The 27,320-nt window shown below is 37.5% G+C and overlaps 1 long non-coding RNA gene across 5 annotated transcripts in view; it reads right to left on the reverse strand.

Annotated features, from left to right (window-relative positions):
* LOC122089121 overlaps window positions 1-21,473 on the reverse strand; it is a 27,790-nt gene extending 6,317 nt beyond the window's left edge. Inside the window, exons 1-8 of one of the 5 annotated variants that reach the window (XR_006143235.1) lie at window positions 19,280-21,473; window positions 19,163-19,200; window positions 18,980-19,055; window positions 7,892-9,660; window positions 5,868-6,111; window positions 5,121-5,764; window positions 4,894-5,048; window positions 4,453-4,614 (exon numbers count right to left, since the gene is read on the reverse strand). This is a non-coding gene — a long non-coding RNA (uncharacterized LOC122089121). Of the gene's footprint in view, window positions 1-4,452; window positions 4,615-4,893; window positions 5,765-5,867; window positions 6,112-7,891; window positions 9,661-18,979 lie in introns of all 5 variants that reach the window. The other 4 variants (XR_006143234.1, XR_006143237.1, XR_006143236.1 and 1 more) reach the window with 4 other exon arrangements.
* Window positions 21,474-27,320: the final 5,847 nt, after the last annotated feature.

Consider the following 27,320-nt stretch of genomic DNA (forward strand, 5'->3'; position numbering starts at 1 on the left):
AAAAAAAAAAAAAAAAAAAAAAAAAAAGAGAGAAATGTTACTTCCCCTAAAGGCACTTCAAAGGAAGAAGGGGGGCTTCTGATACACACGAACTAAACCACCTAATCAGATGCAGACACATGGCACCTCACCACTTATCTACACAAGAGCTTCGGATAGCCAGGTGACGGGGAAACCCAAACTTCTCTTCAGTTATAGAGTCATGATACGACTCCATTCACCCAAGGGATTATTCCCTATGGAAATTTCGAGGAGTCCTCCAACAAACCGTCCCAATCTCTTTAGAGGAAGGAGAACGTATCCTAGTGGGACTCTACAGGATATGATCCTATAAGAAGAAACCCAGAAGTCGGAAGCAGGTAATTTCACTCACTCACCATTAATCTCAAAAGACTGTTGTATGCACATCCTGCTGTAGATTCCCGAAAGTAACAGTTGCCTACTTCTTTGCTCACTCTAGGTAATGAAGCTTTCTCTTATCTTTAGTTGTTGTTTAAGTTGATCCTTAGATATTGTTTTAGTTGTTGGTTCTGTTGGTTCTTCTTTTGGGACCCAATAGGGGTCTACTTTCAGGAATCCAATGTTGCAGATGATGGTTTCTTCATAGGTGACCCAATTATTTAGGGTTTTCTGAGACCCAAATAATTGTTCTTAGGGGTTTTTTTTAGGACCCAATACGATATTTTTTTCTTGGAATATATGGCCCATGTGATCCTGATCCAATATTATTTCTTGAGACCCAAATATTGGGACCTTGTGCTGGTTGACAAAAATTTTTTGGGATTCTTTGTGCCAAAGAGGGGTAATCGATTCTGATTTGGGGCCATTGAAGGTCTCTAACATTAATTCTTGGTTCGATCTATAAAACTGTCTATTCTTGTTCAAATCTTGATCTTTGATTTTCTTCTATTCTGGCTATGTGGAGACCCATGTTTTGTTACCATAGGTTCCCCTACCATAGAGAGAGAATTGATCCACTCAAGGAGACAATCTGATTCTCGATTTACGTGTTACTTATAAACCAATGAAATTAGGTGAAATTGGGAGACCTAGACTTGTATTTCCCTAATTGTTTTAAATCCAACCGTTAACTTTTGGGCAAACTTGGGGGTTAGTAGAGCCGTCCTAGGGGAGGTTTCAATTTGAAATTGGGGACCATTTATCCAATGGATTGAGACTAATTTCAGATTTACTGAAATATGAAAGTTACACTTTGAGATTGTAGTTTTTCCAATTACTCCTTGATCACTCATGTGATCCTTCTCATCCTCGGAAGGGTGAAAATGCGTGTCAAGGGGAATTTTTTCCTATAGTTTGACCTCTGTTTGGGAGGGTTGACTTTTAGGTTGACTTTTTAAGTTGACTTTGGGGGGAAAAGTGGGATATTTGAATTAGTTTTAAACCAAGAGATTAATAGGAGATGTGATTAATTGTAGGTTGTGGTTGACTTGAGCATTCAGAGCTCAGAGGGTGGAAGTATGAGACATGTTGATTGAGATAAGTGGATTATAGTTGGACTACACCACAGGTGTGTGGTTTACTTGTATGATATGATGTTTGGTGTGTTTGAATCGTTGATACCTGCTGACTTTATACCTTCTGAATTGTGTTTATGTGCAACATAAGTTTATAAGAGTGATTAATATATGACTATTAGTGTGATGTATATTGATGTTGATTTTTACGTGGAGATTTTAGTTAAGTTTGTGTTTTTAAAGAAAACACTTTGATGAAAGGTGATTTTGTGAAAGCATGAAAAGAGAAAGTGTGTGAGCATAAATAGATGACTCCATACAAGACCAAAGAGGGGTGTCCCATTGAGCTACGGGACTTATACCTACTGTGCACAGTGGTGTATAAATTTTAGTCACAAAGGGGGTGACAACAGTGTAATTGTGTGATCATGTGATTGTGGGGGCCGTGTTTCCCTCTCGTATTATGGGTGGTGGTAGCTTATTTCCCTCAGTGCCAACTAAAGTGTGATAAAAATGGATATTTTTAAATGATCATTTTTTGTTAAAAGAGTGGTTTGAGAAACTAAAACTGTTTGTTTTAACCATTGTTTCTGTGTTGATTGTTTGTCCTATGATGTGCACTTACTATTTTCCCTTACTAAGCTGTTGAGCTTAGTCCATTATTTTAACATCACAGATATTTGAGATGAAGGTATGCTTGGAGCGAATTTGAAGACTTGTTAATTTGTTTTGTTTCTATTTCTTAAAGAGAGGTGTTGTGATGACTTTTAGAGGTAAACTCTAATAATATAGATGTTGCATTTTAACTGGGACATATCTTGGGTTGTCACCAGTACTTAAAATTTATAGCAGTAATTGATTATTTTTTGTTGAGACTTGATTTTTTACGAGTTCTCATATGCCTAATTTTTTATGAATGTTTTGGATCATTTGATCATCGCCCGCGAGGGTTGTACCCTTACCTGTATCTAGGTTTGGGTCATGACAGAACAAGGTTGCCGTCATACTTCATCTTGAGATGAAAATTTCCAGTTGAGTTGTTGGTTTCTGATAAACTAGAGATCAACTCTTGCCCTACGAGTAGCTGTTGACCTGGAAGAAGGGTGTCGATTGGGACCTGATCAAAAATTTGCCAAAAGATCATTCCGCTTGAATTATATAAAATGGTCCCAACCAGCACCCTTCTTCCAGGTCACCTCTGCATTTTGAGCTTTATTGATTTTATAAGCTTCTCATTGTACTTTCTGAATTTTTGTTTAGGTATTGTCATTCACAAACCATTGTGGAGTTTTGTGTCTTTTGTTCCTCTGCATTTCTTTGATTTACTAAGCCTCTCATTGAGTTTAGTTTCTTCATTTACGTCTTAGTTGTAATTTTAGGGAGACCTTTTCTCATTTTTCCTGTCAAATGTGATGTTTTAATCTTCTAGACCATTTTTATTTCTTCTTTTAGTCTGTTTTTCTGTTTCAGTATTGTCGTTTACAGAGATCTAATCTCATTTTTCTTGTCAATCTGTGATGTTCTGGATCATTTCTTCAATTGCGCTTCTTTGGTTCCTGTGCATTTGAGTTGTTCCCTAATATACTATGCTGCTTAATTGAGCTCCTTGACATTTGGTCATTGAGTTCCATTTCTTCATTTAGAATCTTTTGCAAATTTCGATAAGGGAAATAAAAAAGTAGCATACTAAATAACTTTAGAAAATAGGAAAAATAACAAAAGACACATGGGCTATTTGACCGTCATGGCAACGCCATAACGGGCGATTCATCTCCAAATCGATTAGCCACCCCTCCACCGCCTTGGATCAATTTGACGCCGTGATAACTATGATAATAGTTTCTTCATTTGAACAAGCAGCAGGGTTTGGTTCTACGAAAATATATATAACACTTTCTGGTGGAGAAATTGTTTGCGGCGCTGCTGGTGGTGCTGCCATTGGGAGGGGAAGGGGGTATGAACTCGAATTTCAGTCTTCTGGTTGATCCGTCATCATCAATTTGAGAAATGGTCAATACTCAGAAGGAAATAGAAAGAAAATCCAGCCAGATGCCAGCAAAGGGTAGTATGGTCTTTTAAGGTGTAAAATTAACAGTATACTAACACCGTCATAGCCAGGGGAGGGGGTGTAATTTCTTCAAGCTTTTGGATCCACATGTAATTTCAACAAAGTACAGGGGAGGGGGCATAATTTTCCCCCCAAAACAAAAAAAAATGATGAGATATGTTTTGACCATTATAAACATGACAATTCTTGTCCTAACCACCTGAACTTTGTTGCCATCAAACCTAATCCCTTATCAGTTTGGGTTTCTAGTGGCATAGCAGGACAATATACAAAAGCCATCCAAAATATCTAATTATGTACAACTTAATAAAATTAGATAAGAGCTCCAAAAAGCAAGACTCTGAGTCTAGGACAACAAACCCCCACCCTTCGACTACTGTCCAAAATTACATTATTCAGCAAATAAACTGTTAACAACAAAGAAACCAACCCATATAATACCACTAGATCTAAATGAAAGAAACTAATGGAAACAATCCAGAGCTTATCAAAGATAGCTATTGAATCAACATGATAGTAGTCGGTCCTATTAGAACTTGCCGATTTCTTATCTGCCCAGAAAGTTTTATCATACTTGAATGCCAGTTTAAATCAGCAATTTTCATAAATCCACCAATTAAAACCAAAGCACATACAAATGTTGAACAATAAGAGCACAAAAGCATGGTGTTTTGTTTTCTAATAAAAAACGCTCAGACTATGTGATAAAACACAATTAAAATTAACCAAGTTCATAGAAATTAGTGATTTCAAAGACGCTACCACCTCCTTGAGTGAAACAATTTAATTTCTTCCCACAAGGAAAGGAGAAGAAATAAACTGAGGTTTCCAAGATAACAAATGTGTTAAAATTATAATTGAAAAATGGGAAATAGAGAAAAGTAGGAACAACGAGCAAACGTGAATTACCTCCCCTTCTGAGATTTCATCTTCTCCTTCGTCTTCTATTTTGTTGGAGGACACCTTGAACGATCAGGCTGAAAGTAATTAGGGGTAAAAAGTAAAGGACACCGCATAAGAGAGTTGTTTGAGTCTTCCTACGACCCACAGGAGATTGAAACAGCGCTCTATCTGATTCCAATCAAACATTAGAAAATCCATCCCCTATGTGAATTAAATGGGTCGTTCGAAAAGAAAAGAAAAAAGAATCTACAATCGTAAAGAAAGAGGAAATTGTCACATGAGCTTCTAATAAGCCCCGACTCTTGAGTTCCGGCAGATATGTCTGCCGACTCTTAGCTCATTGCATTCACTACCATGTATTAGTTTACCATCCCCGGAGCATAGCAGGGGGAGAACACTTGATAGAGACTGAGAAATTGAGGTTTCCATCATATCAAAAAATCTTACTGGATAATATGACCGTGATGCTAAAACTTTCATCAGCTTCAGAACTCTGAATGCCAGATCGGCGAAGGAACGAATTGACACATCCATCCATGTCAATGGTATTTGAGCAATCAATCTGATTACCCGAAGAAAAGCATCCATCCCTGACTCTGAAACTGTAACGCCACAACAATCACCTTTAGACATTGATAATTCTCCTGTCCATCAGAATTCGCAACCATATTTACCATTGAAGTAGAAGCACAGAAACCAACAGAGTTCTGTAACAGAACAGAACCTGTTTTGTGGTTTTCATCAACACTTGTCATACACTGTGCCGATGATTTGAAGAAACCTGGTGTTTCCTGGAGCATTTCCAGTGAACAGGTACGAGGCAACTCATGTAAACTGAAATAGCAATCATTAGTGTCAGAGCCTCCAACTCAGGGGATATGCTTTGCTCAGAAGGGTGGACAGAGATTGCTAGTTCATGAGGTATTTCTGAAACATCTTCGAATGAAAAATAAATACTGTTTGGAACATGATGGCATACTAGAGCCTTGCCCAATTCTTTGACTAGCTGCCTCTGTCAGTTTAAACTCTTCTTCTGCTTGTACTGAAACCGCATAAACCATGTCATGCTCGGAATGGGAGCAACGAACAGAAGTTGAACCTTGGCTACATTCTGATATTTCCTCTGCTTCTGCCACATATTTGGGGTCACTATTATCTCCACTGCTCTGTTCTGTCATCAGTGAGGAGGAAGGCATGCACTGGTTTGGCTTGGGCACGTGAGGCAGACCTTGAAATTTTGTGAGTATACCTGAGGCCAAGTATGAGTCCAACTTTCTTTTAAGAGCTGTTCCAGTGATTTTTCATTGCATTGTCTGTCCTGATAGCAGCATAGGCATAAAGATACTTGAATATTCATAAAGAAATGCATAACACATAATAATGTAATTCCAAAAAAGATTGAACAGAGTAAATATATGCACCAGCATCTAAGCAATTGAAGCAGCATTGACTTTTGCAAAATGAATGAAGAACAAAATAGGGGCTCAGTTATCAAGACAAATGCTGGCTCTCTGATAGTTGAGAGCAGAACTAAAGTAACGACTTTCTCGAGAAATTTTGTTAACTAAGCCCATCTGTTCCCATAAATTTGATGAGCTTGAATCAAAGCCAACTCCTCCTCTTGAGCCCATGCCTCTTTGTTGATTGTAGGTTAAGATATGCCACCTGAAAATCATTAATTTGACATGAAAACAAGGGCTGTGGCGTATGAATCATAGGACCAAGGATTAAAGTATCGGTATCGGTCGTCGTATCGATCGGCCAAAATTAAGATACGTATCGGAGGGTATCGTATCGTATCGGAGATACACTAAGATACGCTAAAGATACACACATAAATGGATAGGAAACATTTTTTTAAACACTTTTGCATAAAGAATTTGTTAAAAAAAAGCTATTGATAACATGTATTATGCATAAACACTAAATTGAGGGTATCGTACTAAGAATTCAAGGTCTGTAGTTGTCCCATAAATGTAAAATCCTTGTTCCCAACCTTGATTTCCATTTTAGTTAGAGAGAAATATGGCTGACGGCAACTTTGGAACAAAAACCCTTCAAAAAATCGTTTTTTTCTGAAAAATTACCCATATTGGCCATTATATGACCGTAGCGCCGATACGTATCGATACTCACCGATACGTACCGATATATATATATATCGATACTCACCGATACGTGCTGATATATACCGATACGTATCGATCGATACATACCGATACTCACCGATACGTACCAATACATACCGAAACGTACATTTTACCTCAATTTTATATTTTTCATAGTCGTATCGAGGCATGTCGTATCGTATCGATGTGTATTAGTGGTGTATTGATGCATATCGATATGTATTGTAGGATATATATCGATACGAAATGATTTAAAAAATTCAATGTATCGTATCGGTGTATATCGTATCGACCGACTAAATTTAAGATACGTATCGGAGGGTATCGTATCGGTATCGGAGATACTTAAAACCATGCATAGGACATTCTTAAAACCAAGACAGACTGTACCATAATAACAAGGAAAGTAGAAGCCATATTGCAGACTCAGAGAGAGAGAGAGCTCAGGTTGGTAACATGACGAAAATTAAAGACCTCTAAGAAATTAAAACACTAAAAATTACCCATATTAATTGAAGAACAAAGACGGACGGGTTCTGGAAATAAAATGAAAAATAAACACTACCCTGCAGCAACTTAACTGGAGGAATTTTTGAATCTCTCACTAAAATAGTGACTCATAACTTATTTCAGCTGCCCACTAAACGAGCCGATATAAAGATTCAGAAAATAAACACCTATTTGAAAGCAACCTACATGGGCCCCAGAAGTAAACAAGTTTTCCACCCATTAATCTTTCTTAGGCTGTTAACAACAAACCCTCACATCACAGAGTAGCACCACTGACATCAAGAACTAGCAAGGCAGGAAAGTTTGGACAGTGACATCCATAGTTTGTTTTGTAAGGATCCATGTAGCCAACCCCATTTAAGGCTGGTTTTTTGTTGTTGTTGTTGATGATGACATGACTAGGTCTTTCACTTTGTGCATTTGTCTCTGAAAGTAGTTTCAGCGGAACAAAAGTGTGGTTAACATATGGTTGTCCCTTCTTTTTATGGGCACTATCATTGCAATAAACTCATCAACTGATAGCAATAGTACCACTAAAAGATCATAATCTGATCTCTTGTATATATACATTTGGTTTACAAATAAAAAAAAAAGGGGGGGGGAGGGGGGTGGGCACAGCTAAGGATACATTGACATTGCTCATTGTTTCTTAATTAGATTTGTAGAATAAACAGCTAGTATGAGAAAGCCTTATGCATAGAATTCAGAATATTTGTGAACAACTAATAAATGCATATACACAGACTCATATGCCTGGATTCATATCCAATAATCCCACACAAACTACAACATAAATATTGACTGACTTCAGGAAAATGATATCCTATTCATCCTCTTTCGTGGCATTGCTTTCCAGTACGCCCAGGTAACGCTTGAACAAAGGTGGACCACTTCTTCGACCAATATTTATTCAACAACTCAATTATTATATCATCTTCCTGTACATCAAAAGGTCCATTTTAATGTGCTTTGCAAAGAAAAATATAATTCCAGCAATCAGAATTTTTTCCACTTAAGATATAGCAGTAGTAAGGAAAGTGATTGGAAAAAGATGCAAACAAAAGTTCCAGAGCAGCACATCTAGAACATCTTCTTAAATCATTAAATCCTAAGCAACAATCACCAGTTATAAACTAATGGTACTAATTGAAAAGGAGAACAAACTCATCATCATCAGTGTCAAATAATGTGTGGATCTACATATAAAAAAAAAAAAAAGGAATGTGTGGAACCTAGAGCAGTTCCGCCATCCACAAGATGAGAACAGGCGCAAAATTTTTCAATGCACATGAGGGTGCAGGCATAACTAATGGTACTGATAGAAAAAGAACAAACTCATCATCATCAGCGTCAAGAATGTGTGGATCCTTGAGCAGCTCCATCATCCACAAGATGAGAACAGGTGCAATTTTTTTCTACTTACACACGCGTGCAAGAAAAAACACATGATTGCATATACGAACAAATTCATTCATATATACATATATTGGTGTGCAAGAAATCAATAGTAAGCACAACTAGGATCTTTTTTTTTTTTTTTTTTTTTTTTTTTTTTTTGGTAAAGAGCATAACGAAGATCTTGTGCCCATAAATTGTTGAGAACAAGCAGTCATGTGATCGATAGTGAAAAAAGTGGATAAATATTTTCAATATTGAGAACTCTTCCCTACAATCGACGAGGCTAATATTTGGAAATCAAAAGGCAAATAACAAAATGACACATAAAACTTAAAAACAAATAGCTCATATAACCCAAGCAGTCATGTGATCGATAGTGAAAAAAGTGGATAAATATTTTCAATATTGAGAACTCTTCCCTGCAATTGACGAGGCTGATATTTGGAAATCAAAAGGCAAATAACAAAATGACACATAAAACTTAGAAACAAATAGCTCATAAAACCCCTCCAAATGCACGAGTCTAACAAGAACTTACTGTAAATGCGATCTACCTCAAACCTTCAAGTAAAAACAGTCCCCGTATTTTGGATGCCAATATATGCTTTTCGATAAGGAATGTGGAATGGTACAAATGCAATCCATGTACTGAAAAGTAAGAAGCATGAAAGAGATCATAATAGCAGTGGCCGTATTACATTTCCCGTCCCAGATCAAAATATATTTAGCAAAAAAAAAAAAAATGCATAATACATTAATAGACAAAACTTGAGTACCAGAAATTTGGACTCTTGATTTATCTAGCAAGTAAAATAATTATCACTCACCCCAACATTCAGAGGGAAACAAACAAACTACGAGTCCCCACATGAGAATGCCAAAAGAAGTGGCACCAGCTGGCACTCTTCCTGTTTCACTTCTTCCAATGCAATTTACTTCTACACTACCCCCTTATTTCACCTTTTCTTTTTTGTTTCTTTGCTAACGTGCACCCCGATCTTTGTAACAAGGTATGTATAATAGAATGTGCTCCCATATCACAAACACGAGAGAATCAAATCATTTATCATTCAAGTCAAAGAGATCATCTATCACACCCTGCCTCAAATTGGTAAAGGTATGCAGCACTGGACATCCACATCAGTCAGCCTAGCCCTCCAGGATCACAGATGTAGTCCTTTAATTTCAAAAATGCAGCCAAGAACACAGTCTAAAATCAGAGTACGCTAATAAATCATACAAATATCACTAGTGATTTACTAAAGTGATAAATTACAATATACAAAATTCATTTGTTAACAACCCACAGGTGAAATATTTACCTCTTACATATAAAATCAATATATAAATCAAAAGAAATTATTGAATAACAATAGTGAAATCCATTAGCAACCCAGTGTCTTGTAGACACAAGCCTCACAACCGTCGCTGAAATCCAATCCTGCCTCAGCATCAGATCACCATCTAAAAATAATAATCAAAGAGGGGTGTGTTTCGCAAGCCCAATGAGAGGTGAGCATGCAAGCACACAACATCATAACACCTACACACTCACAATAATATCCACAGATGCACAACCACATGATCCATTTTAATTATAAATATCCATTCAAGTTACTAAGTCTCAATATGTATGGGTATATGTGCTATAAGCAGCAAAGGTGGTATCCCCTTCCCAATACGTCATGCCTCAGAGATACAAGCTAGCTGCAAGCAAGAGTCAGCTAGTACCAGAAAGAACCTCGGTCCCCTAGCCAACCCTTAAATAGTAACCCCTGACAGCCATGGTCCAGGAATTCCACACCGTCATCAGTCTCCCATGTTGTCTGACAGTCATGCGTACAGTACGTTGTACTATGATGTGCCATCTCAGAACACAGTACATTGTATTCAGGCGTAGTAGTCCTCCGCAACCTACCACCGAGTGAGATTAGTTAATACCTTACCACCTATTGGCAAGGGGTAATAGCACTAGGATGTGATCCAAACCAAATGCATCTACATGCATCCATTCATATCAATCATAGCATCCATCACACATTTGTGGCCACAACTATAACACTGACCTCTAAGCCCACGGTACCAGAAAAAACCTCCGCCACTTGTGCCTCAAACCATCAATATTACATTCATCACCACAAAGCTAACATACTACACATCCACAAAACCACGATTACATCCAAGTCGGTAAAAACATGCAACATGTGAAATATATAATTTTATATCAAATAAATCCATAACATGGTAATCATCACATTCCACATGAGCATGCATAACTGAAAATATCAGAACACTTCGTGAAATAAGTCAAACACCCACTCACCTCAAAACCCGAAATCCAATAGTTACCACTATATTCCCATCACCGCAAATCCTCGCAGAGTAACTTAAGTTCCTATGTAAATTGTGTATTATCATGTTAAATATTTATAACACCTAATATAACTAAATATAGGTCCACTGTTGAACCTAAAACACCTCTCAACAGCCCATGTACCAATCTCATTTAAAGTCTTAGAAATGCCCCCGAACTGCCCCCTACCCCTACCCATATGGTTAATTTGGTAAAAAGGCAGGGACCATAACCCACAAGGGGCAGAATATAACTTAATCATAACAGGGACTGATCAGTAACACCTAGCATACCTCTCCGTGCAGGTTCCATACTAAACTTGTACAAGCCCTCACTAATCCCTATACAGTCCCTACTTCCCAAGCCTCGACGATGTCCCAAATTGACCTAGCTTGTAGGTTCAAATAAAAATAAAATCACTTAAGGTTTAGCATGACCCACTAGGGAGGTAGGTATCAGTAGAAAAATTGAGGCTGATCAGACCTAAAATCACCCAATCGGTGGGTTGGCTGTGCAGCAACCGACGGGTTGGCTGGTCAAACCTGCCAGTTCCCTCCTTTCTGCAGAACTCAATTCTACCCTTTGTTGTTCTGTATATCCAAACCCAGATTTGGGTTTAATTCCTTAGTCCATGGTTCTGGTCATGGATACTAGGTCCGAAGATAGGTTTTAGACCTCAATTTGACCCATCTTTGGGATTTAATTAGCTAAACCTAGGGTTGATACATTCAATTTTGCAGAAAACTTCAGAATTTAAACCCAAAGTCTGTAAATTCTGCAGAATTGAGCTTTTCCCCATAGAATTAACCTTCTAATTAAGACTATAATTATAAAGTTCAGCCCCTCAAATTGCCTGCTACTATCAATTTAATCCAGCAACTGAAATCTGGAAAGAGAATCATATTCAACTCATCCCAAAATTCCAATTCTAGAACAACTAAAATTCTACCCTTGCTTATTGTAGAATTTCTAATCTTATGCAGCCTCTATTGGGTTCCAATTTGCATTATTTACTCATAAAACCTAAGAGCCCTCTGTCCTAGGGTTTACAGAGATGGGTTTTGTGCAAATTGTCCCAAAACCTTTCCCGAAATTGGGGATTTACTCACTAGGTTCTGAATTCAGCTCATATGGACTCAATTGCAGTCCCTACACCACTGAAACCCTAAACCCTAACATGCTACCCTACTGTACATCCATTAAAGAGCAACTTCTTACCTTCATTCTGCAGACGCAGCAGTAGGTACGGCAGCCTATGCACAACCTTTCTTCTTCTTCTTCTTCTTCCTCCTCCTCTTTTCTTTTCCTCTGCTCTCCCCAACGTTTTCAGCTTGTGAAAGGCTGAAATGAAGTAAATGGGAGGATGGAATTTATTTATAGTGGCGATGCAGTACCAAGGGTTTACACAAGGAGAACCAAGACCAAGGTCAACCCAAGTGGCTGACTGGGTCGACCCAGATCTGGTCCAAATCTGGTCCAAGTCAGCCCACGACTTGGGCCGCTGATGGGGTTACTAATTAGTCATTTAGTTAGTAATTTAGTTTCTACTTTGAAGTCTTAAATTAGTTTCTAATTTTCAGTCATAAGTTAGTTTCTATTTCCAGTTTAGCAACTAAAAGACTTTCTATTTTGTAAGTTTCTATTTTCAGTTTTAGTAAATTTTTAGTTTCCTATTTCAGTTTTTGGAAACTAAAGTTAGCTTCTATTTTATGTAACCCCTATCACTATTATAAATAAAGATGATGGCTCTTTTAATGAGCCACGATTTTGACAAAATACATGGCTGCTGCTGCTACTTTCTCTGCAAGAGAACTTCTGTGTGTTTGATCACAGTGATGGGTTGGTGTTCGATCCAACGACTCTTTGCGGCGTGAAGTCCAAGAGGTCTCTTCAACTATTCTATCAATCTCCCTCAATTTCTCTAAAAGTATTCAAGGTGATTTAAAGGCTATACTACTGCTACACAGATCAGGTATTTACCTTTCAATTGCTGCCTAGAAATCCTTCTAAAAGTCTCAATTGGTTACTTGATCTCTGTACTACCTGCAGCCTTTGATCGAGTCTTCCTTCCTATTAGTGTGAAACTCGATCCAAACCTGGGCTAGATCTGAGCTGTCAATTGCAAGTTATCAAAAATCACCTTATTTTTGTCCTGTAGTGATTTTACTAGGACAGAATCTGGTTCGATTGTTGGACAGTCTTATTCTGTTTTCTGTTGTCTAATATTGATTTGGGTCTGTCATCATCCTAATACTACTGCTAATTTATTCCTATTTGGTCACTGCTGATCTGTTCTAAGTATTATTAGATATTTTGACCTAATCGGTTCTGTTTTTTGAGATCGATAGATACACGACTGTTCCTGAATTTTGTGGATGTTTGTTCACAATTGATGATCTGTTGTGACCCTATTCCTATATCTGATTTAGTCCTTTAACCTGGGTTATATTCTGATCTCTTAAATTCCAGTTTCTGGATTTGAAACTCTGAGTTACAGATCTGTTTTTTCTTTTATTCTGATCTGTGGTATTGTTGATCTACCTTGGTTATTATCGTTGTTCTTTGGTTTGAAAGTTCCTACAGTTTGGGTCTAGTTTGACTTGTCAAATCTATTCCTACATTAAGTGGTTAAAACATATTACACTAGGGCCTGTTTGGCTGAAGTACTTAATTCCTAAAATGTAATTCTTAAAAACTGCTTCTAAAATCTAATTTTTAGAAACTTATAGCTAGAAGCCTAGAACTAATTAAAATTAATTTCTCATTAATGGAACCCACCAAATACTGACCTAAAACATGGGTTACACTCAACAAATAGACCCCTATGCATGGAGTAGACATGATAAGTTAGGCTCCAGAGAGGTGGGCCCCACATAGAAAACCTTTTTTTCTTTTTTTTTTTCCATTCTGCTAGCCCAACCGAATGGCCGGTTGCAGCTTTTTCAGCCCATCAACTGTCCTATCTGCTAGGCTTATGAATCCACTCAATGTGGAACTGGTCCCACTTCTACTTTGACTATTTTATACTCCTTGACTAGTGGATCTACCAAACTTCCCTCTCTTACTATTATACATATGAATTCATATTAGAGCAGCCTACTTTCATATGCCAAATGGGCTATACACTGGGCTCAACTACTTCTAATTTAGGGTGTTACATCAACTCAAGTCACTTAAGTAGAATAAGTGGGAAAGATAAAACTAAAACGAAGTTCTACCACTATCCTCCATATCCTGTGGAGTTGGTGTTCTTAACCATTAGGTTAAAGTTTAAACTAATATATGAAATAACTCAAGGCCACGTCGTAGAAAAGGGTACCAGTATGATATGATACTGGTCTTGAAATCTTTTTCCCATATAATATTACAAGGAACTCTGATTTTGTTGAATGACAACTCAATAAAGTTCTGAAGTAGAATCCTTTTGGTTGTTCATCCAAGTCAAATAGAATAACTATTTAAACTAATAATTGTGCAAGAAAGATACGCATAATATGGCTAATCATCAAATGGATTAGAGAAAACACACACTCAATGCTGGGGAAATATTTTGAAGTATATTGACACTCCTTCAAACTTCATTTTTTGCAATATATGAGATTCATTAAATTGAAAGCAAACCTACAAAAACTGCATTGAGCAAAAAGATTCTTCAATTTGAGTATGATTATTGAGTTCAAATTAGCTACATAACTCAGCTAAAGAAAGTTAAGCTTAGATCAAGAAATGCATATGTGAATAAACTGTTTAAGAAGTTGTAGACACCCAATTTTGTCACCTACCCCTAGCAATGATTAAAGGCGTAAGTCACTCCCTCTTCAGTGAGGGCGCATCTAAGGTACTGTTCTACTAGCTCCCATGCTACTTTTGCTGCATCTCTAGTATCAACCTTGGGGCTAGGCTTTGCTTGCATCTGGCTATCCATGGTGAAAGTAGATCGGAACGAGGGCACATCTAAGATTCAAATGTCACTATGAAACTTGATAGCTCCTATTTTGCTTTAGGCATCGAAACAGACCCTTAAGTTTCATCCATTGAACCATGACCATCAGCATCGCTATATGAACCAACTGCGGAATAGCCTAATTATTCATCACTAGCTTTTACAAATTATCAAAGAGAGCGATATCATATATATATATATATATATATGCTACTGAATGTTTACCAATCATTACAATCATGGGGTAATACAAGCCCCTACTTTAAACAATGTTTGCAATTATTCAACAACATCTAGAATACTGAGTCAAATCACTTTCTTTAGGGTATGCGGGAGACTAAAAGGGAAGGAAGGATTCGAACAAGCATTGATGGAACAACCCGTACTTAACCATCCCCTTATTTACAGGATGTAGATAAGGCCTACACTTTCAATCCCGAGAACTCGGTCCTTCAAAGTGACCTGGACCCAACAGCAACCTGAAACCCTAATCGGACACGAAACCCTAATCCATCTCGAGACCTCTACATGGCCAAATCATGTCCGATCTCATAGCACCCGACATTAACATGCTATATACTGACAATCGAATCTAAGTACTCTCCAATGGTGTAGGACGGCATGAACAAGGATTACCAGATATTCCGAGGGTGCAATTGGACAAAAGTCCTTTGCGAATACCAAACTTTTATGAGCTATAAATGGGCTCAAAACCTGTAGCATTGAATAGTGCTCAGAAATACGATTCTGACGATATAAGGTATGCAAAAATTGGACCACCAGAACTCCCATAAGTCAGAAACCCTAATTAGGGCAGACCAGGCCCATTTTTGTCAAAGATTCCTGACGGCCCCGTCAAGAAATTGGTTCCTAGAAGGATTCTAGCCCCCCTGTCCCAAAATGATTACCCTTGCTCCTTGCCAAAAGCTTAAATAGGGCTCATTTCCCCATTTTAAGACACCCACACACCAAGAGCTGCGGAGCTCCAAGATTTTAGGAAAATCCTCACTTACCTTTCCCTACCTTCTCTCTCCTCCCTCAGCCAAAGATTCCCTCAGATTCCTTGAGGTTCCCTTGCCTCAATTCACATTCCAAAACCATAAAAAACCCATAAATCCATAAATCTCTACAAAATCCCAAAAATTCTTAGAACCCTTAGAAACCCTAAAAATGCCTTCCTAAACCCACAGATATGTCAAATTCCCCAAGATTCCATTGCCTCAGATCTTGTGCCAAAAAATCCCAAAAATCAGAAAAATCTAGAAAAAGTCCCTAACCATTAGAAAGCATTAGAAAGCCCTTTTATACTGTTAGAAAGTCCTAAAAGGTTCTATACTCCCCAGATTCTCGTGGGATCCCGGAACTATACCACAATTCCCCAAAAATACCTAGAAATTCAAAAAATTCCCAGAAGCTGTGAAAGATCATAAGAAAGCCAAATTCTCCGAAGGAAAGTAGATGGTCAAGTCCACCTTTGCCTTAGCCGAAGGACACTCACCAAAGCTCGTGTTCACAATAATAGGTGCCCACCCCTCTGAACTCGAAATGGGGGTCAATCATATATATATATAACCTCTCAACTCAGTAGAAAAAATGTATAATTTTAATTTATATATGTAGTGTAAAAAACGGGCCCTTAGCCATACGTGTAGTATAGGATTAATTAAGGGAGAACATTCATTCTTAAGAATTTAGTAGGAAGACTGGTTCAACCGGGTGGAGTGGGTGCCTAATACGTTTCCCACTCCACAACCTGACACTTACCTTTATCTCTAGACCAGACCAATTTTGGGTCTTTTTCCTTATGGATTGGACCCACCCATCTGGCCAACCGGGTGGAGTGGGTACCTAATACGTTTCCCACTCCACAACCTGACACTTACCTTTATCTCTAGACCAGACCAATTTTGGGTCTTTTTCCTTATGGATTGGACCCACCCATCTGGCCAACCGGGTGGAGTGGGTACCTAATACGTTTCCCACTCCACAACCTGACACTTACCTTTATCTCTAGACCAGACCAATTTTGGGTCTTTTTCCTTATGGATTGGACCCACCCATCTGGCCCTAGGCCCTAACCCTAGGTAGTAACTCCAAATTCTATGTTTCCCAATCTCCGACATTGGACTTTTATTAATATTCCTTATAGAAACCCATAAGGGAAGAGATGCCTTACGAAATAAGCCCCCACGTATCTCCGAGTGAGGTTGCGGCAGTAATTTGAACACATATCAAGCAACCAATTAATAAAATCACATTACCTATTTTTCACATTTTTCATTTTAAAGCACTTCATAATTTGGTTTCAGTGAATACTTCAGATTTTCTATGTCCTCACCCACAAACTTAAACAAATGTAGTATTTTTGAATAGTTTATTGAGGGTAAAACAATTCAAGTAATAATCTGATGCAGAATCGAGATTGAACTGGAGATGAACCAAGCCAGATTGAACTGGAGATGAACCAAGCCCAATTGGATTTTTGGATTCATTAGGATCTTTAGGATTTTATTTTATTTGGGGATTATTTGCAATCTTTTAATTTTGGTGGTTAATAGTCAATCAGGGAGTTACCAATTTGAGTTTTATTCTGTTTCTAATTAAAACTTAGGAAGTAATTAGGAGTTGCAAATTTAATTTAGATTTTAATTAGGCAAGTTTGAACTTTCAGTTTGTTATATAAAGGCAAGTAACCGATGGGTATTAGTATGTTGAATGATAAATTAATTTTGGTTGAACCTTGTGGTTTGCTTGGTCGTGTGAACAAGGTTTGCCTGGTCGTGTGAGCTTCTTCCTCCCCTCCCCTTTATGTTATTCTTCCCTTCTTCTCTAAGACCCTCCATCATAATCATAATATAGAATTACAAAACTAACTGTATAAATATTTCTATCTACCACTTTGATAAATAGTACAACACATTACTCATCTGTTTTAAGTGCCAGCAACCCCAATTATCCCCAATATCATAAAAAAATTGGCTAAAACAAATGTCACTTAGTCACAATTATCGTTACATATTATAAAGAGTATATCATAATGTTGTGTTAGAAAACATAAATATGGAAACTACTTAATAAAGGTAGCTTCCAAGAAAGAAGAAATAAAATGGTTCATGCTAATTTCCAGGAAAAAGTATCCTTTTCCAATCGGCAGCGAACCCCCACGGCCCACACCTACAAACTATGCAAAATAAGCAGGTCAAACAGTGACATATTCAAACCTACACACATTGAAAATGAAAAGAAGAAAAGGAATTTTCTTACCACAGATTTCCTCCTCGTATGACTAACACACATCTGTTGAAGATGAGAGAACGTCAAAGAAAACAACAATAAGAAGAAACACCCATAGAAACCCTGGAACATTCTATGGGTGTGGGAAGTTTGGTCATTTCAGGGCTAAGTATCCATCTGTCCCAATCCTCAGAAGAACACCAAAAAAAACCTAACACCACCTGTAAACTACTAACATAAAGAATTCATTGCCACCTCATAAAGGTCGCACCTCACTAAGGTTGTAACATGTACAAAAGCAACTGTAGGAAATTAAGTCTCTAACTTATTACAAGTGAATATATGTTTTCTGCGCATACTCACGGATCAGCAAAAAACTCCATCCATCTACCCTATAATATAATATAATTAATAGATTTCACATTATTCTTACAAAGACAGCAGATGTAAGGGATTGCCACCACTTATTCCTCAAGCAATGAATATTCTATAGCGAATATCTTATCCTAGATCACTGTGCATCAAACATAAATAAAAATAGAAAATATACCTTACTAGGAATAAGAATAAAAATTAGATGCTTAGAAAACCACTACTTCAATGAAAAGCAAAATATTAATTGGGAACTCCAAAGGAGAAATTTTTACGATGAGGATAAGGAAGGAAAATAAAGATCCTCTTTCTCTATAATTTCAATAGCATCCATATGTCCTTCAAATCGTAACCTAAGATATGCATCAACATCTATTTTCATTTTTTTCTTTAAAATATTAACAAATATTGGAAAATGTATTTAACTAACAAACGGGAAGAAAAAAATGATATCAACTAATAGTTCATTGTACATAAGACTGACTTCTTGCTTTTCATTTTCGTCCTTCAACATCACTTTTATGGTTTTGTTCTTATAATTTTGAAATACACCTTCCTAGTGGCATAAAAATAAGGGGGGGAAACTGGGTAGACCTGATGTAACTAGCTAATAAGAAAGAACCGTGTCATCAATATTATCAGCAAACTTAATATGAATAAGACCTTTCACCTGCGAAACAAAGGACAGATCAATAGAAGTATATAAAATCCAAATAAAATGAATCGAAAGAGGATAAGGAGGGAATAAAAAAACAATTATCGCATGAAATCACTCACAAATGCAAGAGTGAACAACCATCTGAGCCTCTTTTTGCCTTCAGAAAATAAATCAATCCTTAGTGTTGCAGATAAGCTTTTGTTTCTTTCTATAATATCTAAACTCTCAATATCTACCTTCTCCGTTCATTGTTGCTTCATGTTAGATCGTAAAACTTCTTTGGATAGAATCTATGCTTCTTTCGAGACCCGTTAATACCCTTCAGTATAGATCTTTGCATTATAATATTTAAACAAAAAAAAAAAGGTCAGTAGATAAACAGAAGTTATAGTTATCATCTCATAGACGTGACGCAATGTATGTATCCAGCCAGGGGAGGAATCAGAGAAGGGAAATAGAGACAGAGTTTACGCCTTTGCCGTGGCTCTTGCTCATATTCCTGCTACTGCTGACAGATATTCCACCACTGGCACTGTCTCCAAGAAGTCACCAATAATGGAAACGGACTTTCAAAAGCTGTTGATTTCTCTCGCTTTCCACATCGCACTATCTCCCTCTCTGTTTGTCTGCACCCCACTCCTTCTCTCTCTTTGTGACCTTTCTCCCCTGCCATCTACTTCCTCTCCTCCGTCCTATTCGAATAGTTCCCTCGGTTGAAAAAGAAAATACTGTCAGGCATATAAGATTTATTTTAAGGTAAATAAAAAATGATAACATCAACATACGTCTTTAATTATAATTCCATGATAAGCTACTCTAGTTTCTAAGAACAACCAGTCAAAGAAATCACAACTGTATGTGACATAAATACCAGGTTTCACCGCTAGCACATGAATAAATAATTATCTACGTAGATCTTCCTACAAGCTCATAGAAATATAAAAGTGTAAAATATAAAGAGAAAAAAATGTACAATGACAATCTGAACAAATATCAAACAACTGATAAATGAAAAATCCCGTTACCTCGTTTTTTCACGTTTTAAACTTTGAAGAACTTTTCGTAACTTGGTTTTAGTGTATACTTTTGATTTTCAATGTCCCCCGCCCCTCCCCAACATAGTAAAACAAATGTGGCATTTTTTAATAGTTCATTAAAGGTCAAACAATTCAAGTATTAATCACAATATATAATTACAAAACTAATTGAATGAATATTTCAATCTACCAGTTTGATAAATACTATGGCACATCTCATTTAGTTTCAATCCCAACAACCCCGACGTTCCCCAATATCATCAAAAATTTGACCCAGACAATTATCACTGAGTCATATTTACTAGTAGATATTAGACAAGGGCATAACCTAATGTTATGTTAGGAGAATATGGGAAAAACTTAATAGAGGTTATTGCATAGAAGGAAGAAATAAAATGGGACATTCTATTTTTTTCCAGGGAAGATCATCCCCTACCAATCAGAAGAGAACGCAAACCATAGACAATGAAAAATAAACAGGTCAAACAATGATATATATTCATAACCTACACATATTAAAAATGAAAAAGAAAAAGAATTTTCTTACCATGGATTTCCTATCAAATGACTAATATAACGATATTAACAATAAACTTTGCCTTAACCCAACTTAATGGAGTCAAAAATTAACATTTTTTCAATCAATAGCATTCATAAGAACAATAGGAAAAAAAAGATTTGCAACTACACACAGCTCTAGAAGATCAGAGAACATCAAAGAAAACACCTTTGAGAACAACACAAATAGAAACCCTGGAAAATGATATGGTTGTTGGGCGTTCGTACATTTTAAGGCTAGCTATTTGTCTATCCCAATCCTATGAAGAACACCAATAGAATCCCTACACCACTTATAAACTAATGAGGTAAAGATTTTACTGGCACCGTTGAGGCAATCTTAGTGATGGGAAATTTGAAGGCTGATGGATTGACTATGATGAAACACGCCATATAAAAAATTCATTCGCTCCCCACATAGGTTCCAAAACACGTACAAAAGCAACTGCATGAAATCAAGTCTCTAACATATTTTAAGGAAATGTATTTTTTCAAGGAAAACTCACTGACTAGAAAAACACTCCATCCATGCCCCGTAATAAAATATAATAAACAGATTACATATCATTCTTCAAAGATAGCAACTGTAAGGGAGAACCACCACTTATTCCTCAAGAGAAAATATTCAATAGCGATTATCTTATCCCGAATAACCATGGAATAAATATAAAATAAAAATGAAAATTTGGATTATTAGTAAACCACTACTTCAATGAAGCAAAATATTAAGGTTGTGTTTGGTAGTCATCCAGAAAAACGTTTCTGACGTTTTTTCGTTATGTGGGAACAAAAAAACAGAATAAAGAGTTTGGTGTCAACTTGGTGTTTTCAGTTTTTTCTAAACGAAAACAGGAAAAAAAAAATGCTAGAAATGCAAAATGATGGAACGACGAAACCTTGTTCCGTCATTACGGTTTCGTTTTAAATACAAAAAAATGAACTAGGGTAATCGTTCTTGAAACAGGTTCATCAAACACCATTTTTTTATTTTAAAACAACATTTTGATACAAAACTGAAAATTCTGTTTTTTGACACCAAACGTTGTTTTTGGACCTGAATGGCTACCAAACGTAGCCTAAGCGGAACTCCAAAGGAGAAACGTTTCACATAAGGTTGAGGAAGGAACAACGATCTTCATAATTTCTATATCAACAATTTGTCCTTCAAATCGTTGTCTCATATATGCCTCTAACATCTATTTCCATCTTTACCAATAACATTAACAAGTAGGCAAGGGTTATTGTTGTCACACTCCACCTTCACTTACATGAAGACTGGTGACCAGGACACACAACTGTATCCACAATCCATCCAGGATCTCTGATGCTGTACTTTAAGGTCACAAAGTTATGAAATAAATCCAAAATCCACAATATATAATAAGAATTAGTAAAATAAACATAACTGATGAATTAGATTGATATGTATAATATTTACACAAAAGAATGTTTACTCCTGTCAAAACATAATTACAATATTGCCCCTAAGATACATCAAGTATGTACACAAAAAGAATGAAAATAGGAAGACGACTACTATCATCTTCAGGGTGCTCCATAGACACAGTCATCACACACACACAACCTGTCTTGTGTGCAACCAGTTCCTCAACCAAAACAAAAAGACGACTACTATCATATTTAGGGTGCTCTGTAGACACAATCATCACACATGACCTATCTCGTATGCAACTAGTTCCTCAACCCATAGCTCATCTATGTATAGAGCTGGCACCTTTATGATAGCCTCTAGAGGGTTGCCTATATCACCATCTAAAAAAACATTGCAACAAATGGGGTAAGCTTCCATGAAGCCCAATTAGGTATTGACATGCAACCAAACACAACTATATATGAATGTAATAACAAAAATAGTGCTCAACAATATTTAGTGAATGCAATGCCATGATCCGGATTATTATCACATAAGCCTAGTCAACAGATTCCAAGTCTATATTGGGTTTTAGTGTTACTACAACATAGGTGGTATCCCGGTTACAAAGGTCCGTTATTGGTCTCCGGACGATGCAAGCTAGTTGCGAGTCAGGAGCATATCGGTCCCTATATGGTTACTTCAATACCCGATAAGCCCATATTAATAATCCTCCATATATACCACAACATCGAATCCAACATCATGTGAGGGTATACCATAACAACGAATTCAACATTGCATGAAGGATTTGTCACGACACCGGTACCCCCCCACCTCGGTCAACGGAAACTCCCCCAATCTTAGTCCATCGGACAACGGGATTAACCAATACCTTTCCCCCTACTGGTAAGGGTTGTAGCACCTGGGTTATTCTCCTAGCCCGATGCAATCTAACATGAATGCATATCACATCACAAACATAATCATACACTCACCCTATAGGCATGCAATGCCTAAACCAACCTTCGGCCACCCTACATCCCATCTAATAACACCAACACACTCTACCTGGGTTATTCTCCTAGCCCGATGCAATCTAACATGAATGCATATCACATCATAAACATAATCATACACTCACCCTATAGGCATGCAATGCCTAAACCAACCTTTGGCCACCCTACATCTCATCTAACAACACCAACACACTCTCTCTATGGCCATGCAGTGCCGAAACCAACCTTTGGCCACCTTGCATCCCATTCAGTAACACCAACACACTCTCAGTCTATGGGCATGCAATGCAGAAACTAACCTTTGGCTACCCTACGTCCCAGACAAAAACACCAACACATGCCCTCACTCTATGGGTATGCAGTGTCAAAACCAACCTTCGGCCACCCTGTACCCCGACACTCTCTCTCACTCTATGAGCATGTAGTGTTAGAACCAACCTTCGGCCACCTTGCATCCCATCCATCAACATCAACACACCAACACCAACACCAACACCGACACCAACACCAATACCAACGCTAACACACTCTCTCACTCTATAGGCATGCAGTTCCAAAACCAACCTTCGGCCACTCTGTATCCCATTCAACAACACCAACACCAAAATGCACATTTCAATTCTCAAATAATAAGTTCATATTGCAAATTTATAATCACACACATACATAACATGTTATAAGAATTCCTCAAAATAAATCACAACACCCACTCACCTTATGTCACTACTGGTCATGTATAGTCGATGACTCCGTGCCGACATAGCCTCACCGCTTGATGGCACTATCCTTTAAAAACATAAGGTTTTTAAGTCAATGGTCAAGCATAGAGGTCTCTCTATAAGTAAATTAACCATTCAAAAAGGAAAGTCAAAATAAGGTTTCAGATGGTTCACCGGTGGATGCTCACCAACTGGTGGTGACCCACCAACGAGTTCACCGCTGATGAACCTGAGCGGTCAAAAAAGGGATCAAAATGTCTACAGGGTTTCATTGGTGGATGCTCACCTGGTGATGGTGATCCATCGGTGACCTCACTAGGGATGGATCCGAGGAGTTTATAAAACCCATAAGATGTTCATCGGTGAATGCTCACTCGATGATGGTGATCCACCGGTGGGCATTAGCCACTGGAGCCAAATCGGGGACTTCTCTGCCCATATTTGCCCCCAAAGTCATTGAGGTCCTTTTAAGTGACTATGTATGTCCCAATTTTTCATTGGACTGATGGTTCTACTCCTACTTCCCATTTTGCCTACTTTAGGTTAGTGTACAAGTTAAGAGTTATACGTTAGTTTTTATGTATGTAGTATAACATGCGTTAATTAGCTTAGGATCATGTTCCCCAAATTGAGGTCTAGGTTACCCAAAAATTGGGATTTTCGGTTGGGGTTCATGTAATGGTCTCTTATTTTACCTAGGATCATCTCAATCCCTTATTCTAGGTGTATTGCACCATTTCCCCAACATATAGTTATGTTAGGGTGGTAGGTCATAGAGCTTTCATATGGGAGCTTTTCCACACACAATGTTAGTGGTTGAATAGCCAATATAGGTCCCCTACACCAAAATCCCCACTCAATTAGTAAATTAGGTAGGTGGGTAGAGGGATTTCGGTTAAGGTTGCTCAATGAGTCTAAGTTAAGAATGGGGTAGGAGAGAGAGAGGGGGTAAGTACTCATAAGATATAGAGAGTGGAACTCACCTTTAACGGGGTAGGCATGGTTCAAGAACTCGAGCTATATCATCGAAATTTCCCATATGATGGAATCACATGACTATGATACCATGTAGCCTGTGACTTTAGAAAGTTTAAAGTCAATAGTTTCGACAAGTTTCGGCCAAAATTCCCATATTTCGACTGAAATCTGAGAAATTATGAGTGGACCAATGGGTTCGACCCTTTAGGTTGAACCAGCCCTTACAAAACATGCTTTTAAGGGAAATCAAGTGTTCTCTTCTCAAAATTTCGACCCTCACCATATTTTCTTCTCTGTGAAGTGGGGAACTTAGGGAAACACTACAGATTTCCCCCTCGTGCCCAAGATACTTCACTCTAAGAGTGGATATTGCAAAATATTATGTTGATAGTATCTTTTGGTATCCATCACAACCTTGTATGCCACATCCACATCCTATCACTGTGACTGAGCCATTCCCTAGGCTGATACCTAGCTGATGTCGATGATGCATCTTATAGATGGCAGTGACAAACTACCAAAACATGTCATGGGACTCATATGTGGTGCATTCAGTGGAACAGCTACGACATCTGCAGTGGTATGCAACTTGTGGACTGGAACCGCCTAGACATTCTACTTGGAATTGACGTTTGAGTGTTGAATGTTAAAAGATAACTCACAATTATGTAAAATTATTATTTATTTTGGATCCTTTGCATTATATATTATGTACTTATGTAGATTATAGACTACATATAATGTAGACTATGTACTTAATGTAGTATAGTTTCACTCGACGACTTAATGTACATTACCAAACTTTGGTTCACCCCACAAGTATGACTTGAATTCTTAATGGAAAAATGTGGTTTGATTGGACACACTAACACAAGAAATTTTCATGAAATTTTTAGAAGTGGCAATATGCCTGGACATGGGAAAAATCACGTAGGAAACAGGCTAAGTATAGGAAAATATATGAAGAATAGGTCTAGGATTAATAAGATCAAAGGAGAGTGTAGGTTCAACCATTCTTACATTCTACTAGTTCAGGCTATAAATAGAGAATAGGCAAACAAGTCAAGAAATATAGGAATAAATATACTAAAGATGAAACAGAATCTTAATATAAGTAGAGAAAATATGAAGAGAACAGAGGAAAGAAAAATACTAGAGAAGCATCAAGGAGGAGAAGAAAGAATTACCTAGGTTTCCATGCAAGATGTTTGCTAACATCACAAGATGAATGGAGTTCTCCCGTATTTCGACCGGAGAATCTAATAGAGACATTTCTGTCGAGATTCTGTCCGAAAAATTAGACATTCCATGCCCTCGGAGAGTGCTTTGTCGTGCTAGGTCACTGACATCTCCTTTTTTGTCTTTTTCGTACCCCAATAATGGATTGGATCGAAACGACTTTCCTGTCGAACCCCTTTGTGTCTGTATGAATCTCTGACCGAGTGGAATCTCCTTGGGAGAATGGTCCCACAATGGTTACCCTTGAGGCCTTTTGTCCCCTCATATACTTGTGAGTCCCTCCACCCAATTGCTCAAGGTTTTGCAAAAGATATTTACAAGATGAGAAATGATTCAATAAATAGAAAATATAATAAGAGAAGGTATAAAGCTTTATGTCAGCTGCTAAGTTAGATAATTCTCATTTGGGATTAGGACCAAATACACAGTGCTACAAAACCCAATGCTACCATATAATACTCCCAATGTGAATTGCAAGCAATATATTCATGCCTCGAATTGTCTTTGCACCTCTAAATGTTGTTCCAACCATTCGAACGTTTCCATTGTCATAGTTGCTACTACTACCATATGTTCTCAACCCCAAGGGGTTGCCGAGTTGGCAAGGGACCTTCACCTCAGGAAGTGTGTGGTTCTGAGTTTGACTCTACTTACCTCCTTGGGGCCACTCACACGGGGGTGTTTACTGCTCTTAACTACTTTCAGTGAAAGTTGAATGGCTCTCATTCAACCCCTGTATGACCCGATCCATGTGCTTGTGAGGTCAATATGGGCCCACGAGACTAGTCAAGCTAAAGGTCTGGATACTCATCGTTAGCAAAAAAATAATTAAAAAAAAATACAAATACTACCCTGTATTCACGTATTCCTTTACATCTATTTTGGTCATGGTTGAAAGGATCTCCTAAAGGACCTTGACACAAATAAGATAGAAGTTGCATGGATGGGCATTATTATGCACTGAAACATATCATATCAAAGCATACTAGTTCCTCTACAAAATAGAACCAATAACTCGTTATCTAATTATCACATTACATGATACCATATCAGCTTTTATACCTTCCAGCAAGGACCAAAAAAAAAAAAGATTTTGTATACACTTGCACAAATCCAATTGAAACACACTCATAGTTTTTAAGGCGATAAGGCGACGGAGGCGTTTGAGGGTCTTTCGGAGCGCCTTAGCGATAAGGCGGGCATAAAGCGTCGCCTTATTGACTAAAGCGTTCCTGTGTAATTTTTTTTATAAAACCAATCTATTTGGCTCAAATCCTAGTTGAATCCTATTACTCATATGTTAAATAAATATTAAAGGTTCATATTCATACCAATGTAAGATATTCATCAAGAAA

The sequence above is a fragment of the Macadamia integrifolia genome, chromosome 9 (genome assembly GCF_013358625.1).
Source record: "Macadamia integrifolia cultivar HAES 741 chromosome 9, SCU_Mint_v3, whole genome shotgun sequence".
NCBI lineage: Eukaryota > Viridiplantae > Streptophyta > Magnoliopsida > Proteales > Proteaceae > Macadamia > Macadamia integrifolia.